The sequence below is a fragment of the Schistocerca nitens genome, chromosome 6 (assembly GCF_023898315.1).
Source record: "Schistocerca nitens isolate TAMUIC-IGC-003100 chromosome 6, iqSchNite1.1, whole genome shotgun sequence".
In the NCBI taxonomy this organism is placed as follows: Eukaryota; Metazoa; Arthropoda; class Insecta; order Orthoptera; family Acrididae; genus Schistocerca; species Schistocerca nitens.
This window is the reverse complement of record NC_064619.1, coordinates 393,681,553-393,697,258: the sequence shown is the minus strand read 5'-3', so window position 1 is coordinate 393,697,258 and position 15,706 is coordinate 393,681,553.

The following is a 15,706-nucleotide window of genomic DNA, read 5'->3' as shown; positions in this document are numbered from 1 at the left end:
TCGAACTCGGCTCTCGCTATCTAACGGGCTCACCGTTAACCTTAGAGTTAATTTCACACTGAGTGTCACACTTTCACCTGAGTATTACATGTTATAGAACTGCTGTGGCGTTTGTATTCATTCTAGATGCAGTGTGTGTGCTTATTGTTCAAAATCCGACGCTGTGGCAGAAGATCTCCATTCTTATGGCCAGGGCGCCATTATTACCCGTCGTAAGTGCATTTTCAATGGACAGAACCATGGCCAACAGTATCCATCGATGAGGTAAGTACTGGCTTGAACAACTGTAGTTGACTGATGACCTTAGATGTTAAGTCCCCTAGTGCTCAGAGCATTTGAACCACTTGAACAACTATAGTTCACTTATTAAATTATCAGGCGTTGTGAGAAACAATACTCAGAGATTACTTCATTGCACACATATGTTAATGTCACCACACTTTACCGTCCACTTTGTTGAAAGACATAGATATCCATCCAAAACATTGTATAAATTGCTTGTCTTTAAAGCTCACTCCTTTACACGGAGTTTGATTTTCAAAGAAAATTCATACAAGCATTGAGTTTCAACAATATATATAACAAGATAGCTTATACCTATGACTGACATTCCATCAATTGCTTATGCTATGAACATAAATATCTTAAGTTTTAAAACGCCATAAATTTTTCATTAACTGGGTTCTGTTACTACAGTTTGTTTGTTAGTTTTAACTTCACTCACATCACGTATACAAATTAATTACACAACACATTATTATGGTTAAAATAAGCATATGATACATCTATACTTCATTTTATAGATAGGCCTTTATCACTTGTGGGAGCTCATTTATTCCTTAGGTAGAGGAGAGAGAAAACATTCAAAATAGGACTAATACATTACGCATTGCTGGCCTAACTATGCTTGGTGCCACCTCCTTTGTTTGGGAAGGAAGGAAGGAAATACTCATCTACTGGTTTAACGAGTTATGAGGTATGTTACTCGTAGAATCATGGACTAGTTGCCAAGGAACTCTTATTTAATGGAAATGAGGTGTACTAATCATTCATGTACTATCACTTTGTTCCTTCATGCTCTAGTGGTGCTTACTTCAATTTGCATGTAGTTTAGTGTTAATTATGAAGGAGTTTCAACCATCGTAGACTTATCTTTCTCGATTACCTGGAAATCTCATTATTCATGCTTTCATATGACACGATAAAAATTAATTGGTTTTTATAAAATCACATGCTTAAATGTTTATGTGTACTCTGCAGCGAATAGGTACTGGTAAATGTGACTGACCTATACGATGCATATTTTTATTTTTCGTTACCTTATGACCATTGTATAAATATCCTTATAACTAACCTGCGTACCCAAGGTGTGGTCCATTTCTTCATTTGGTACTTGCTACTCTTGATGTAATTCTCTTCTTCTGTGCCGTGACAATGCACTGGTCGCTGAAAGAAAAAGCTTAAAGGTAACTGCATTACATAGCTCGGTGGCCACTGATACATTTGGTCATTTTATCTGTCGGCAGATATTTCCATACTTTGATTAAATTCATAGACATTCGTTTATTCTGTTACCCTTTATGATAATTTACCCTGCAAAAAGAATTATTTGACATTCCCTACGGTATTTTATCGTTTCTTCTTAGCTTATAAGTGCCGTATATTTCTTCATAATGCTTTCTTTTGTTTATAAATATGTTGTATATAGCTTAGTATTTAATTAAGTCTCCGTGTACATATATCAATAGGTTCCTTAGTTCTTAGACAGTAGATGTAATTGCTTCGTATTTCCGTTAACTTTGTATTTATGTTAGGTACTTGTACATACCACATTCCTATTTGGTTGTGCCTTCTGCCAGTCTGTCGCACATGCGCACAGTTCAATGCCTCCTCTCCTACTACTGACGTCAGCATATATTGTTGAGCGCACGCAGCTGAGCACACATGGGAACACATATGTCAGATATCAAGTGAAGAAACATTGTTTGAACAGTAATAGAATTGCAAGCTGTAACTAGCAAATAATAACAACTTACCAACAAAAGGAATAGGATCTCCGTATGTAAAAATTCTCACAGGCAACAACGTACTATTAAAGGAGAAGTTATTTCGCATGTACCTCAACTAAGCACAAATCTACAATCTGTCAGTAAAATATAGTAGAAAAAGGCCATTCGATTTTATGTGACAGCCAATGCTGTCGTATTTACGAGACGTCTAAAGATATGGTTGCTAATCCATTACCAGAGAATGGAATGTACCAACAAGACCAACGAAGTAATCGGAAAGCTTTTTATATGACTGATCAGTACATACACCATGCACAATTTGCTTAGAGGACAAAAAAATACAAATTCATTATTCACGATCATTCTCTAGAACTATGTAAATTCTCGAGATAGTATTTCTCATTTTTGTGTGGGCTGATGCAAACTTGGTCAGCTGAAGAAGCTCAATTCTTCCTTATTTTTATCGGCGACTATTCCAGGTAAGTACTTATGTACAGGGTGGAGTGAATCACATATAACTTGCACTGCAAATATTGCGGAAGTTGAAACTGCTTTTAATGTGTAGTTTTCACAAAATGGATTTGTAGTCAGGCGCTCGTATTCTTAGGCAATCAACAGATTGTAATAACACTTATAAAGTACATTTTTCGGCAAACATACACTTTTCTAAACGGAACAATGCCTATTGACATTAACAAACTAAACGTGGGGTAAATCAGAATGGCGGTGGTGTTTGTTGCAGGATTCTAACGAGAGTCGTTTACGAGACATCGTATTTGCAAAAGTATCCACACCGTACTTTTTTGTGGCATTCAACCTGCGTAGTTGCTAGGTACGACATTGTTATGTTTGCGTACAGTATGCTTGTGTGTTCCTTAAATGCACTGCGACTTGCTGGTGATTTAGTGTGTGACAGTCCATGCAGTAGGTCGTGAGTGGACGATGGGTTTACCAGTGCGGAGAAAGCCGACATACCCTTGTTTGTAGCGACCGCAGGCGTCATCTGGCGTGTTTTGTGTTAGTGCACGAGTGTCACCCCGAGTGCAAGTGTCAATTTTCGCTCGTGCGCCAAGCAGTTCCGCTAGGAGCTGGCTCAAATGGCTCTGAGCACTAGGGGACTTAGCATCTGAGGTCATTTGTCCCCTATAACTTAGAACTACTTAAAAATAACTAAAAAAAGGACTTCACACACATCCATGCCCGACGCAGGATTCGAACCTGCGACCGTAGTGGTGGCGCAGTTCCGGACTGAAGCGACTAGAACAGCTCGGCCACAATGGCTGGCTCTGCTAGGAGCAGTGTGTTTTGTCTTCGTGAAGCGCACAGCTTTTATTCCTTTCTTGAGAGTATTTATTGTTATCCCTTGTTTTGTTACTTTTGGTGCGTTGGTTATTCTATGTTTTTTCATCTTTATTCTAATATGGTTTCCTGTGTAGAATGTATCTAGTAAGGAAGGCAAACAACGAGCTCACTAACCGCAGTTGATCCGTTCCCGTTTCCCTAGTCTCGCGAGCCCGATATTTAGCGTTCATACTCGTGAGCTCAGTATTTAGCATTTTACAACGAAATAAATTTCGGTTGTTGTGTTGAAGATATCATGTTGTACGTATTATTGCTGTAGCAGGCATAGTAGATCTCAAGGCCTGATTCTCATACAAGTGGCCAGACTGGTGACCCCGACATGATAGATCACCTGCGCATTGTCCGCAGCTCGTGGTCTTGCGGTAGCGTTCTCGCTTCCTGCGCACGGGATCCCGGGTTCGATTCCCGGGGGTCAGGGATTTTCCCTACCTCGTGATGACTGGGTGTTGTGTGTTCTTCATCATCATTGACTCTGAAGTCACCGAAGTGGCGTCAACTAAAAAGGACTTACAATACGACGGCCGAACTTCCCCGCATGGGGCCTTCCGGCCAACAACGCCATACGATCATTTCATTTCATACCTGTGCATAAGTAACACAAGTAAACAACCCAGTGGATGGAAGTGCGGAGACTGTGAACCCGACTGTGTCCAGACTACCCATGAGGCTACCACCTTTCTGGCTGCCCAACCCGGCCTTGTGGTTCGCCCAGGTACAGACAAATGTTTGCCTTTCTGTTGTGACTGCAAACGCTTCTAAATTCACATTGGTCGTGAACCAACTGGAACAGCAGCATGCGGCAGAAGTTCAAGACGTCACTGTCGCACCAGCTGAAGGGAATGCATACGACCACCTGAGGTCGGGAGTGATCCGCCGTATTTCCGCATCTCCAGAGGAGCACATTAGACAGGTGGAAGAGGATATCGGCGACCGAAGACCGTCACAGTACCTGCGGCATCTTAGAAGCAAAATCTTCGCAGACACGGTACCCAATCAGCTATTGTCTACAATATGGAACAGTCGGTTGCCTCTCTCTATCAAGGCGATTATTGCGACGCAGTCGTTGATGTCGCTAGACGCCGTGGCAGAATTGGCCGATGAGGTACTGGATGCAGTATCGCCTGCGACCATTATGGTATCGGTTACGCAGTGCGCGAGTATAACCAATACAGTAGCGCGCTCTGAGTAAGAGGCGTTATCTGCGAAAGTTGATTAGCTGAAGCATCAGATCAGCCAGCCGGTAACGTGTTGCAGCGTCGGTGGAGATCGCAGCCGACAAAGGGATAGAAGTCGCTCTCGCAGCAGGCCCGCATCTCTCTCACCAGTGCCGACGCCTGATGCGCTGAAGGACGTCTCCTGGTACCATCGGCGTTTCGGGGAACGTGCGCAACGCTGCACCAAGCCGTGCGCATATCCAAACGCCAGCGGCAATCGACCGTAGGCGCTTCGTCATACTGCCAGCCAACGTCACATTGCCTATTCATCAGCGTTCAACGCACCGGCCTTAAGTAACTGATAGAACCAGCTACGAGTTATGCATCGATCCATGCACGCTGCTACATCATTGCTGACAGGGAACGACATTCTGCCTGACGGTCGCGAATAAATCGCCTATCTCCACGTACAACCTGCACAGAATAGAGCTGGATTTCGGCCTCCGCCACGCCCTCCCATCGAATTTCACTGTGCAGACGTGACTGAACCAATTATAGGTCCACACGTCCACTGCCTACCTTGTAGACCAGACCACCGGGCTGACAGCCGCAGGCTTCCGACGCCAGGCACCCAACAGGCCTGCCTGGATGATAACCATTGTGAACGACGAATATGCGGCGCTACTGGAAGACTTTCTGACGTTCACGAAGCCACCAGGCATACGACGTCCGACACAACACTGTCCATCACATCGACTGAGGGGCCTCTGATCTCTTGCCGACCTTGAAGATTAACGGTGAACCGGTTGAAGATAGCGAAAGCCGAGTTCGATAACATGATCAAAGAGGGCACTATGCGTCTGCCTGAGAACCCGTAGGTTTCGATACTGCACCCCGTTTCTAAGAAGTGCGGTGCGTGGCAGTCTTGCGGAGACTACAGAGCTTTGAACGCCTGCACGATTCCTGACAGACAGTCACTACCTCTGCTCCACGACTACAGTTAGGTGTTGAGTGACACTTGTGTATACACTGAAGCAGATTGCGCCAAGGCCTACACACAGATTTTGATGACAGACGAGGACATCCCAAAAACAGCCATTATTAAGTCAGCTGGCTTATCTGAGAGCAAGTTCATCACTTTCAGCCTCCGGAACGTGGTGCAGATGTGGCAGAGGTTTCGTCAGTTCAGTGTTGCATAGTCTGTCGTTTTGTCTCACATACCTGGAAAGCATCTTAGTGTTCTCTGCATCACCAGAAGAACACTGCAAACATCTCGTCCAGGTTTTCCAGCGACTGAGTGAACACAGAATCGTGCTGAACTTGGCGAAGTGGGTAGCAGCAGATAGACTTTCTAGACCACTGCATTTTCCTGAGGCTCGCTATCATTGCCAGAGTAGGTTGAGGCTATCGCTGGCTACCCAGGCTGGCCACATTCAACGAATTAAGGCGCAATTGAGGAGTACTGAACTTTTGTCGACGTTATCTGCCACATGCAGCTGAAATTCAAGAGCCACTGACAGCCGCGCTGGTGGGCCCAAAGGCTAGAGGCAACTTAGCCGTTACCTGGACAGATGAGATGATCATTGCATTTGAGAAGACTAAACAAGCGATAGCGGATGCAGCACTGTTGGCACATTCTGAACCGAATGCACTGTTGGCTGTGATAGCAGATGCGAGTCAGACGGCAATAGGCAGTGTACTTCAACAACATGACACGAGACCTGGCGCCGCTAGCTTTCTTTTCTAAAACACTGACCACCTCACAGTGGAAATGGAGCGTGAGCGTGTATGACAGGGAATTACTGGCGATGTACAAAGTCACCAAGTACATTTGTCCTCATCTCTAAGCTCGCACCTTCAGAATATTTACTGACCAAAAACTGCTGACATTTGCCTTCTGGCAAAATAACCTGAGCTGCTCGCCGAGACAATACAATCAGCTGCTGTACGTAGTCCAAATGACCATAGACGTTCAGCATACCTCAGGTATGGGCAACACTGTGGCAAACTGCCCTCTTGCATTGGAAGCATCTCTAAAATATACTATACGGCACTCGCAGAAGCACAGAGGTCAGATCCAGAGCTTCAAGGCCTGTCACAACACAAATGGTAAAAATGTAAATGTGTGTGAATTCCTAAGGGACCAAAATGCTGAGGTCATCGGTCCCTAGTCTTACACACTACATAAACTAACTTATGCTAAGAACAACACACACATCGATGTCCGAGGGAGGACTCGAACCTCCAGCAGGAGGGGCCGCGCAATCAGTGACATTGCGCCTCTAACCGCGCGGCCACTCCGCGCAGCTAAGACATGTGGTCATTACTACAACTACAGCTTGTGGAAATTTCTGGTACTGGCGAACAACTGTATTGCGAAGTGACCACGGCCAAGCCACGTCCATACCTGTCTCTGAAATTCTGTCAGCAAGTGTTCGAATCCCTGCACAACCTGAGCCACCCACTTATGTGATCTACGCTCGCTCAGTCTAGCTCTAGCTCACTTCTTGTGATCAGGGTAGAAGAGGGATTGCAGAGAGTGGACGAAGTGCTACCCATTCCCCAATGTCACAGTGCACTTGACATATGTCCATGTCGACGTCGCGAACCGCTACCGTTCCCGAATGGACAGCATCACCTGCTCACTATTTTCGGCAGATTCACTTGTTGACGTGAAGCAATTCTGATAGACAATACCTCGGCAGAAACCTTGGCGCAGGCCTTTGTGACACACTGGATATCACAATTTGGGTGTCCTCTCCTTGTCACAACCGATAGGCGCAGACAGGTTGAGTCCAAGTTGTTCGCAAAACTGGCAGCACTTTTCAGCATGAGCCATCATTGGACAACCAGCCACCAGCCTGCCAGCAACAGAATGGTGGAACGATGGCACCGCCCTGATGTGCCATGCAGCCAGGTGGACTGAGGCTCTGCCAGTCGTCATCCTCAGGTATCACAACACCTACAGACTAGACCTGGGTAGTTCCTTGGCAGAGCTAGTATATGGGGAAACACTGAGACTACCCTGCGATTTCGTAGAAGCCATTCCGCGACAAGAGATCAATCCATCTACACTCGTTGGGCGTCTCAGAGGGCATGTAGAGAAGATACGTCCCCCACAACCGTCCATATATGTTAGCAGTCCACGGGTTGCACACAAAGACCTCAGCTTGTGCTCACGTATGTTGCTACATAGTGACGGCATCAGATTGGCTCTACAGCCGGTCTCTACTGGTGCACAACAGGTAGTCATCAGGGGAGACTGTGCCATGGACATTCTCTTCAACAAGTCACCATACACTGAGTGAAGCCAGCCTACATGTTCCATGAACAGCCACCACTTGTGGTCCGATAACCACTATCTCCACTGCTGCCTGGTCCAGCGCCCAGCTGTACCCCAGAAGCGACCCGGACAACTGCGCCGCCTTCACCAGCAGCTTCTGTACCAAATCGCACCAAGAGACCGGGCCGTCACGTGCAGTTCATGGCGTGCTCTCTAGATGGCGCTCCACTCTCACCGAGTGGGCTGTTGTAGAGACCATAGGCATCATCAGGCGCGTGGTGTATCAGTGCACGAGTGTCAACCAGAGTGCATGTGTCAATTTTTGCGTGCGCGCAAGTAGTTCTACACATCCCACTGGGGGCACTGTGATTTGTTCGCACGATGTGCAGAGCTTTTACTCCTTGCTTTGTTATTTTTTGTTCGCTGTTTATTCTATATTTTTTGGCTTTAGTGTTGTATGGTTTCTTATGTACAGTACTCCTAGTAACCCAAATAAACAATGAGCTCACTAAGAGCAGTTTGATCTTTTCTCGCGTTCCTAGACTCGCGAGCCTGATATTTAGCGTTCATCCTCGTGAGCTCTGTATTTAGCATTCTACGAAAAAATAAATTTCCATTGTTGTGTTGATGTTATTCTGGTGTACGTGTTATTACTGTAGCAGGCATAGTAGAGTCTCAGCGCTTGAAACTTACACACAACGACCAAATGGCGTCTGGAGAGTGTGCGAATAATGCAGTTCGTTCTTGAATGGTGTATGCGGCAAGATATCCCAATAGGTGTCAACCACTTCGACAATTATTTATCAACCCCTTCAACCAGTTACGTGATAGTGGTAATGTAACTCATAGACAATGTGACCGAAGGAACCAGGGGACGACAGAAGAGGGGGAAATTAAGATTCTTGCCGCTGTTGCAGTTGATCCACATGTTAACTCCCGCACAATCGCATGAGGAAGTGGCGTGAGTCAGGAAAGCGTCCTAAGCATTCTCCATCGACGTACGTTCAATCCCTATCACAACTTTCTCCATCAACAGCGCCATGGAAACGATCATGAGAATAGTGTTAACTTCTGGGCATTAAAGACAGGATACTCCAGATGCATCATGTACCTTTATTTAGTAATGAAGTCATATTTATCAATATTGGCTACGTAAACAGCCGAAACATGCATATTTGGTCTGCTGATAATCCCCGTTTGCTTCGTCAGGTCGAACGTCAGGGTCCATGCAGTGTAAACGTGTGTGTGGGACAGTGAACCGTAAGCTCATAGACCAGCTTTTCGTAGACGGAACACTGAATGGGCAAAAGTATCGCAGCCTCGTAGCAAACAATCTTTCATGAATGTTAGACGATGTTCCTCTGCAGACCAGGAGGAACTTGTGGTACCAAGAAGTTGGCCGTCCAGCCCATAGTGCACGAAGTGCTACAGCAAGTGTTCACGAATTGTTCCCAAATTGTTAGAATGGATGCAGAGGACTTGTACCTTGGCCAGCGTCTTCCTCGGATTTGACACCTGTAGACTTTCTTCTGTGGAGAAAGCTGATAGATGCTGTCTACAAGGACATACCAACTGCACCCGATAATATGTAACGACGTATTACTGCAGCCTGCTCAGACATATCTGCTGAAATACTAGCACATGTTGAAACACGTATGTTATGTAGCAGCGATGGTGAGGCATGATAAAATCTTTGACCAGAGAGTTCCTAGTCTGCGCTTGACCGCGCGAGAGAGTTCAGTCGGTAGTAGCAGTTGGAGAGCTGTAGCGCGAGAGTGCAGTTGCGGTCGAGTCGCAGTAGAGTTCAGTAGCATGTAGGGAATCGGCTGTTGTGTGAGGAGTCGGCGGGCGTCGACATGGCACTCTGGTCAAGATTCAGGACAAGGTATATATTTTAAATAAGGTAATGAAGCAGCATTGCGCACATTTCATAATGTAATGTAAATTAACTGCAACTAATTTGTTCAAGAATCGCCCCAATAATAATTTGTTTTCAAACCAAGCATTTTAACAAAAGAAACATTTTATTGAAAGAAATATTTCCGTTGGTATTCCTTAAAGAAAAGTTTCCCTTAAATTCAATATTTTTGCAATGCATTTCCTTCGAGCTATAGCGAAAAATAAGAGCAGATGCAGTTTTACTGAGGTAAGAGTTTGAGTTTAATTATTGAACAGGGCCTAAAGATCGACATTTCGGTCTATTTGCATTTTTATTGTGACTGAGATTTCATTATCATTGAATTGACTTTCATTTTGTGGGGAGCTTACACTAGGGTCAGATTGCTATTATATTTTCATTTAATTGTCATTGTCTTTAAATTTAATTGCTGGGAGGTTACACTTAGCTCTAGGTCCATTTCCATTTGAGTAAGATTAGACATACATTATTTGTGGGGAGGTTACAATGTGCAGCAGTCATTCCATACCAGACTGGAAGAGTGTATGGCCGCTGCCGATGATCATTTTGAACACAACATTAGATCGTCAGTTGTCTCGTTATTGATCAGAAGCCAGGGAACTACTGTATCAAACTACTGTATCACTTGTGCTGTTCTTTACCGTGTGCTACCTCAAGTATTATACAAATGTCGGATGTGGGAACTTTTCAAAATATGATATCTCGTAAACGACTCAGACTACAATCCTGCAACAAATACCACTGACACTCTAATTAACCCTACTTTCAGCTTGTTAATGTCAATAGGTATTGTTCCATTTAAAAAGTGTATGGGCAAAAAAACACTTTCTAAGTATTATTACAATCAACAATCTGTTGACTGGTTAACAATACGAACTCCAGACTACCTATCCATTTCATGAAAACAGTACATCAATAGTACCTTCCATTTCCGCAAGATTTGCGATGTAAGTTTTAGGTGATTCACCATGTATACTCTGAGTAACAAAAGTCATATCACACAGTGAATTCGTGATTTGAAAAGCCTAGTAGAAAGGCGAACTGGGATAAGAGTCTACATTCTATGCACAGATAATGGCAGAGAATATGTGACTGATAATCTGACGAACTTTTTCAGACAAGAATGAATCCGATATCGAACTACAACACCATATACGCCAGAACAAAATGGAGTAGCTGAGCGCTATATTCGTGCAATAGTAGGAAAAGCTAGACGATCGAGCGAGGTGGCGCAGTGGTTAGCCCACTAGACTCGCATCTGGGAGGACGACGGTTCAAACCCGCGTCGGCCATCCTGATTAAGGTTTCCCGTCATTTCCCTAAATCTCTCTAGGCAAATGCCGGAATGATTTCTGTCAAACGGTGCAGCCGACTTCCTTCCCCATCCTTCTCTAATCCGATGGAACCGATGACCTCGCAGTTTGGTCCACTCCCCCAATCAACCAAAAGCTAGACGTCTGCTATCTACATCTACATGATTACTCTGCAATTCACATTCAAGTGCTTGGCAGAGAGTTCATCGAACCACAATCATACTATCTCCCTACCATTCCACTACCGAACTCCCGGGTTCGATTCCCGGCGGGGTCAGGGATTTTCTCTGCCTCGTGATGACTGGGTGTTGTGTGATGTCCTTAGGTTAGTTAGTTTTAAGTAGTTCTAAGTTCTAGGGGACTGATGACCATAGATGTTAAGTCCCATAGTGCTCAGAGCCATTTGAACCATTTTGAGCCACTCCCGAACAGCGCGCGGGAAAAACGAGCACCTAAACCTTTCTGTTCGAGCTCTGATTTCTCTTATTTTATTTTGATGATCATTCCTACCTATGTAGGTTGGGCTCAACAAAATATTTTCGCATTCGGAAGAGAAAGTTGGTGACTGAAATTTCGTAAATAGATCTCGCCGTGACGAAAAAGTCTTTGCTTTAATGACTTCCATCCCAACTCGCGTATCATATCTGCCACACTCTCTCCCCTATTACGTGATAATACAAAACGAGTTGCTTCTTTTTGCACCCTTTCGATGTCCTCCGTCAATTCCACCTGGTAAGGATCCCACACCGCGCAGCAATATTGTAACAGAGGACGAACGAGTGTAGTGTAAGCTGTCTCTTTAGTGGACTTGTTGCATCTTCTAAGTGTCCTGCCAATGAAACGCAACCTTTGGCTCGCCTTCCCCACAATATTGTCTATGTGGTCTTTCCAGCTGAAGTTGTTCGTAATTTTTACACCCAGGTACTTAGTTAAATTGACAGCCTTGAGAATTGTACTATTTATCGAGTAATCGAATTCCAACGGTTTTCTTTTGGAACTCATGTGGATCACCTCACACTTTTCGTTATTTAGCGTCAACTGCCACTGCCACACCATACAGCAATCTTTTCTAAATCGCTTTGCAACTGATACTGGTCTTCGGATGACCTTACTAGACGGTAAATTACAGCATCATCTGCGAACAACCTAAGAGAACTTCTCAGATTGTCACCCAGGTCATTTATATAGATCAGGAACAGCACAGGTCCCAGGACGCTTCCCTGGGGAACACCTGATATCACTTCAGTTTTACTCGATGATTTGCCGTCTACTACTACGAACTGCGACCTTCCTGACAGGAAATCACGAATCCAGTCGCACATCTGAGACGATACCCCATAGGCCCGCAGCTTGATTAGAAGTCGCTTGTGAGGGACGGTGTCAAAAGATTTCCGGAAATCTAGAAATACGGAATCAACTTGAGATCCCCTGTCGGTAGCGGCCATTACTTCGTGCGAATAAAGAGCTAGCTGCGTTGCACAAGAACGATGTTTTCTGAAACCATGCTGATTACGTATCAATAGATCGTTCCCTTCGAGGTGATTCATAATGTTTGAATACAGTATATGCTCGAAAACCCTACTGCAAACCGACGTCAATAATATAGGTCTGTAGATCGATGGATTACTCCTACTACCCTTCTTAAACACTGGTGCGACCTGCGCAATTTTCCAATCTGCAGGTACAGATCTATCGGTGAGCGAGCGGTTGTATATGAGTGCTAAGTAGGGAGCTATTGTATCAGCGTAATCTGAAAGGAACCTAATCGGTATACAATCTGGACCTGGAGACTTCCCCGTATCAAGCGATTTGAGTTGCTTCGCAACCCCTAAGGTATCTGCTTCTAAAAACTCATGCTAGCAGCTGTTCGTGTTTCAAATTCTGGAATATTCCATTCGTCTTCCCTGGTGAAGGAATTTCGGAAAACTGCGTTCAATAACTCCGCTTTAGCGGCACAGTCGTCGGTCACAGTACCATCGGCACTGCGCAGCGAAGGTATTGACTGCGTCTTGCCGCTTGTGTACTTTACATACGACCAGAATTTCTTCGGATTTTCTACCAAATTTCGAGACAGTGTTTCGTTGTGGAACTTATTAACCAATTTATGAGGTATGAATCTCTCAATTGCTGTTGCTACTATATCTTTGAATTTGAGCCACATCTCGTCTACATTTGCATAGTCAGTTCGGAAGGAATGGAGATTGTCTCTTAGAAAGGCTTCTAGTGACACTTTATCCGCTTTTTTAAATAAAATTATTTTGCGTTTGTTTCTGGTGGATTTGGAAGAAACGGTATTGAGCCTAGCTACAACGACCTTGTGATCACTAATCCCTATATCAGTCATGATGCTCTCTATTAGCTCTGGATTGTTTGTGGCTAAGAGGTCAAGTGTGTTTCCGCAACCATTTACAATTCGCGTGGGTTCGTGGACTAACTGCTCAAAATAATTTTCGGAGAAAGCATTTAGGACAATCTCGGAAGATGTTTTCTGCCTACCACCGGTTTTGAACAAGTATTTTGCCAACATATCGAAGGAAGGTTGAAGTCCCCACCAACTATAACCGTATGAGTGGGGTATTTATTTGTTACGAGACTCAAATTTTCTCTGAACTGTTCAGCAACTATATCATCGGAGTCTGGGGGTCGGTAGAAGGAGCCAATTATTAACTTAGTTCGGCTGTTAAGTGTAACATCCACCCATACCAATTCGCACGGAGTATCTACTTCGACTTCACTACAAGATAAGCCACTACTGACAGACACAAACACTCCACCACCAATTCTGCCTAATCTATCTTTCCTGAACACCGTCTGAGACTTCGTAAAAATTTCTGCAGAACTTATTTCAGCTTTCCGAAGGAAATTTTCCAAATAAATGCTGGGCAGAAGCAGTCTCCGCTGCAGTGTGCTTAATTAACAGACCCCCATCCAAGAAACTAAAAACAAAACTCCAGCAGAAGCTTGGACAAACAAGAGGACCAATCTTCGACATCACAAAATATTTGGAAGGAAGGTCTATTTTCGCATTCCGAAGGCCAACCGACAAAAATGGGACAAAAATGGGACAAAAATGTCTTGAGCCTATCTTGATAGGATGATGTGAATATTCAGAAGCATACAGGCTTTTTGAACGAAATCACCACAGATTTATTAAAGCGAGGAGATTATTTTTGCCGAAGGTACATTTGACAGCATAATAACTGACCACCCCTAAGATTTCTAACAACCTGCGACAATCTGCCAACACTGTTGGATGCAGAAGTGTCTAAGGAAGTATTGTGTTCCGTTCGAACTGTTACAGTGCTATATCTAGTAGCGGTCTAGTGCTAAAAATCGCGAAATGTAGATGTGAAGTGGCGAGTTCAAATCCACTCATTCCATTATTTTTTTTTACATTTAGGCTGTCTGCTAAAGACATCAGTCTGATGGAACCTCACTTTCTAACCAGCTAGTAATAGCAAAACATTCCGCCAGTGACCGTGTGGCTACGTCAAGATCAGAACAGTTTATGCTCTATAGTTTCATCGTCCTACATCGGCAACTGGCCACCGGCAATAGGTCACCCAACACTGACCGATTTACTCCGGCCACCATCCAACAAGGTGAACTGGGTTCAGACCACATTATGCACGTTTCTGCTCACGCATTGGTAAGCATAAAATTGAAACTTCCTGGCAGGTTAAAACTGTGTGCCGGACGGAGACTCGAACACGGGACCTTTGCCTTTCGCGGGCCGGTGCTCTACCCGAGAAAGGCAAAGGTCCCGAGTTCGAGTCTCGGTCCGGCACACAGTTTTAATCTGCCAGGAAGTTTCGTATCAGCGCATACTCCGCTGCAGAGTGAAAATCTCATTCAAGCATAAAATTGTTTCTTATTGTAGTTTGATTTTTCGCATGAAACATCTTCGGTAAACCGAGTGAATACCTTGCCGTTACGCAACATGTGTATGTTACTGTGAGTTTATTCTTCAATTGTCATTCTCTTATTTGAAGTTCTAGTATTTTTCTTGCAGCTGAAAATTGAATTTTGCATATTTGAACCTTACGAACGTTGTTTAAGCGTTATGAAATAGAGTCGCAAGTAGAAAAGCTGAAATATTTGCAACATGCTGTTTGCTTTCTGTTCAATGGAGGGTTGAAGAAAGCGGTTTAGTTTGAAACATTTGTGTTGTGTGTGGGACGAGTGCTATCGGACAAACCAAGTCAGAATGGATCGTTCTGGCATGAATGAGTTCCACATTCCGAAAATCTTAATAATTGACATATATGATGAACTGTGGCCCTATATATCCTTCGTGTAAAATTTGGATTCAATAGGCAAGATTTAGAATTTGGGTGTGAGAGTGCTGCATGCTCTAATTAAAAGCAACAAAAATCAAAGCGTGGCTATTACCACATTTTTGTTTGAACGTCATCAGTTAGCCGTCATCAGCTGGCCTTCATGTAAACTTCTTTAAAAAAATTAATGGCTGAGGACTAACAAAAGACATCTACTCTAACAAAGGTCAGTGTGGACAGATAATATTTTGCATATGGTTGCCCAAAAAATATTTTGCATCTAGTTGCTCAAAAAGGGTACCGTGCACTACGAACCCTTCTCAGTAGTGTATCTATTGTTGCTGGCATTTATTGTCAACAACTAACACTCATTTTAGCCACAATATAAGA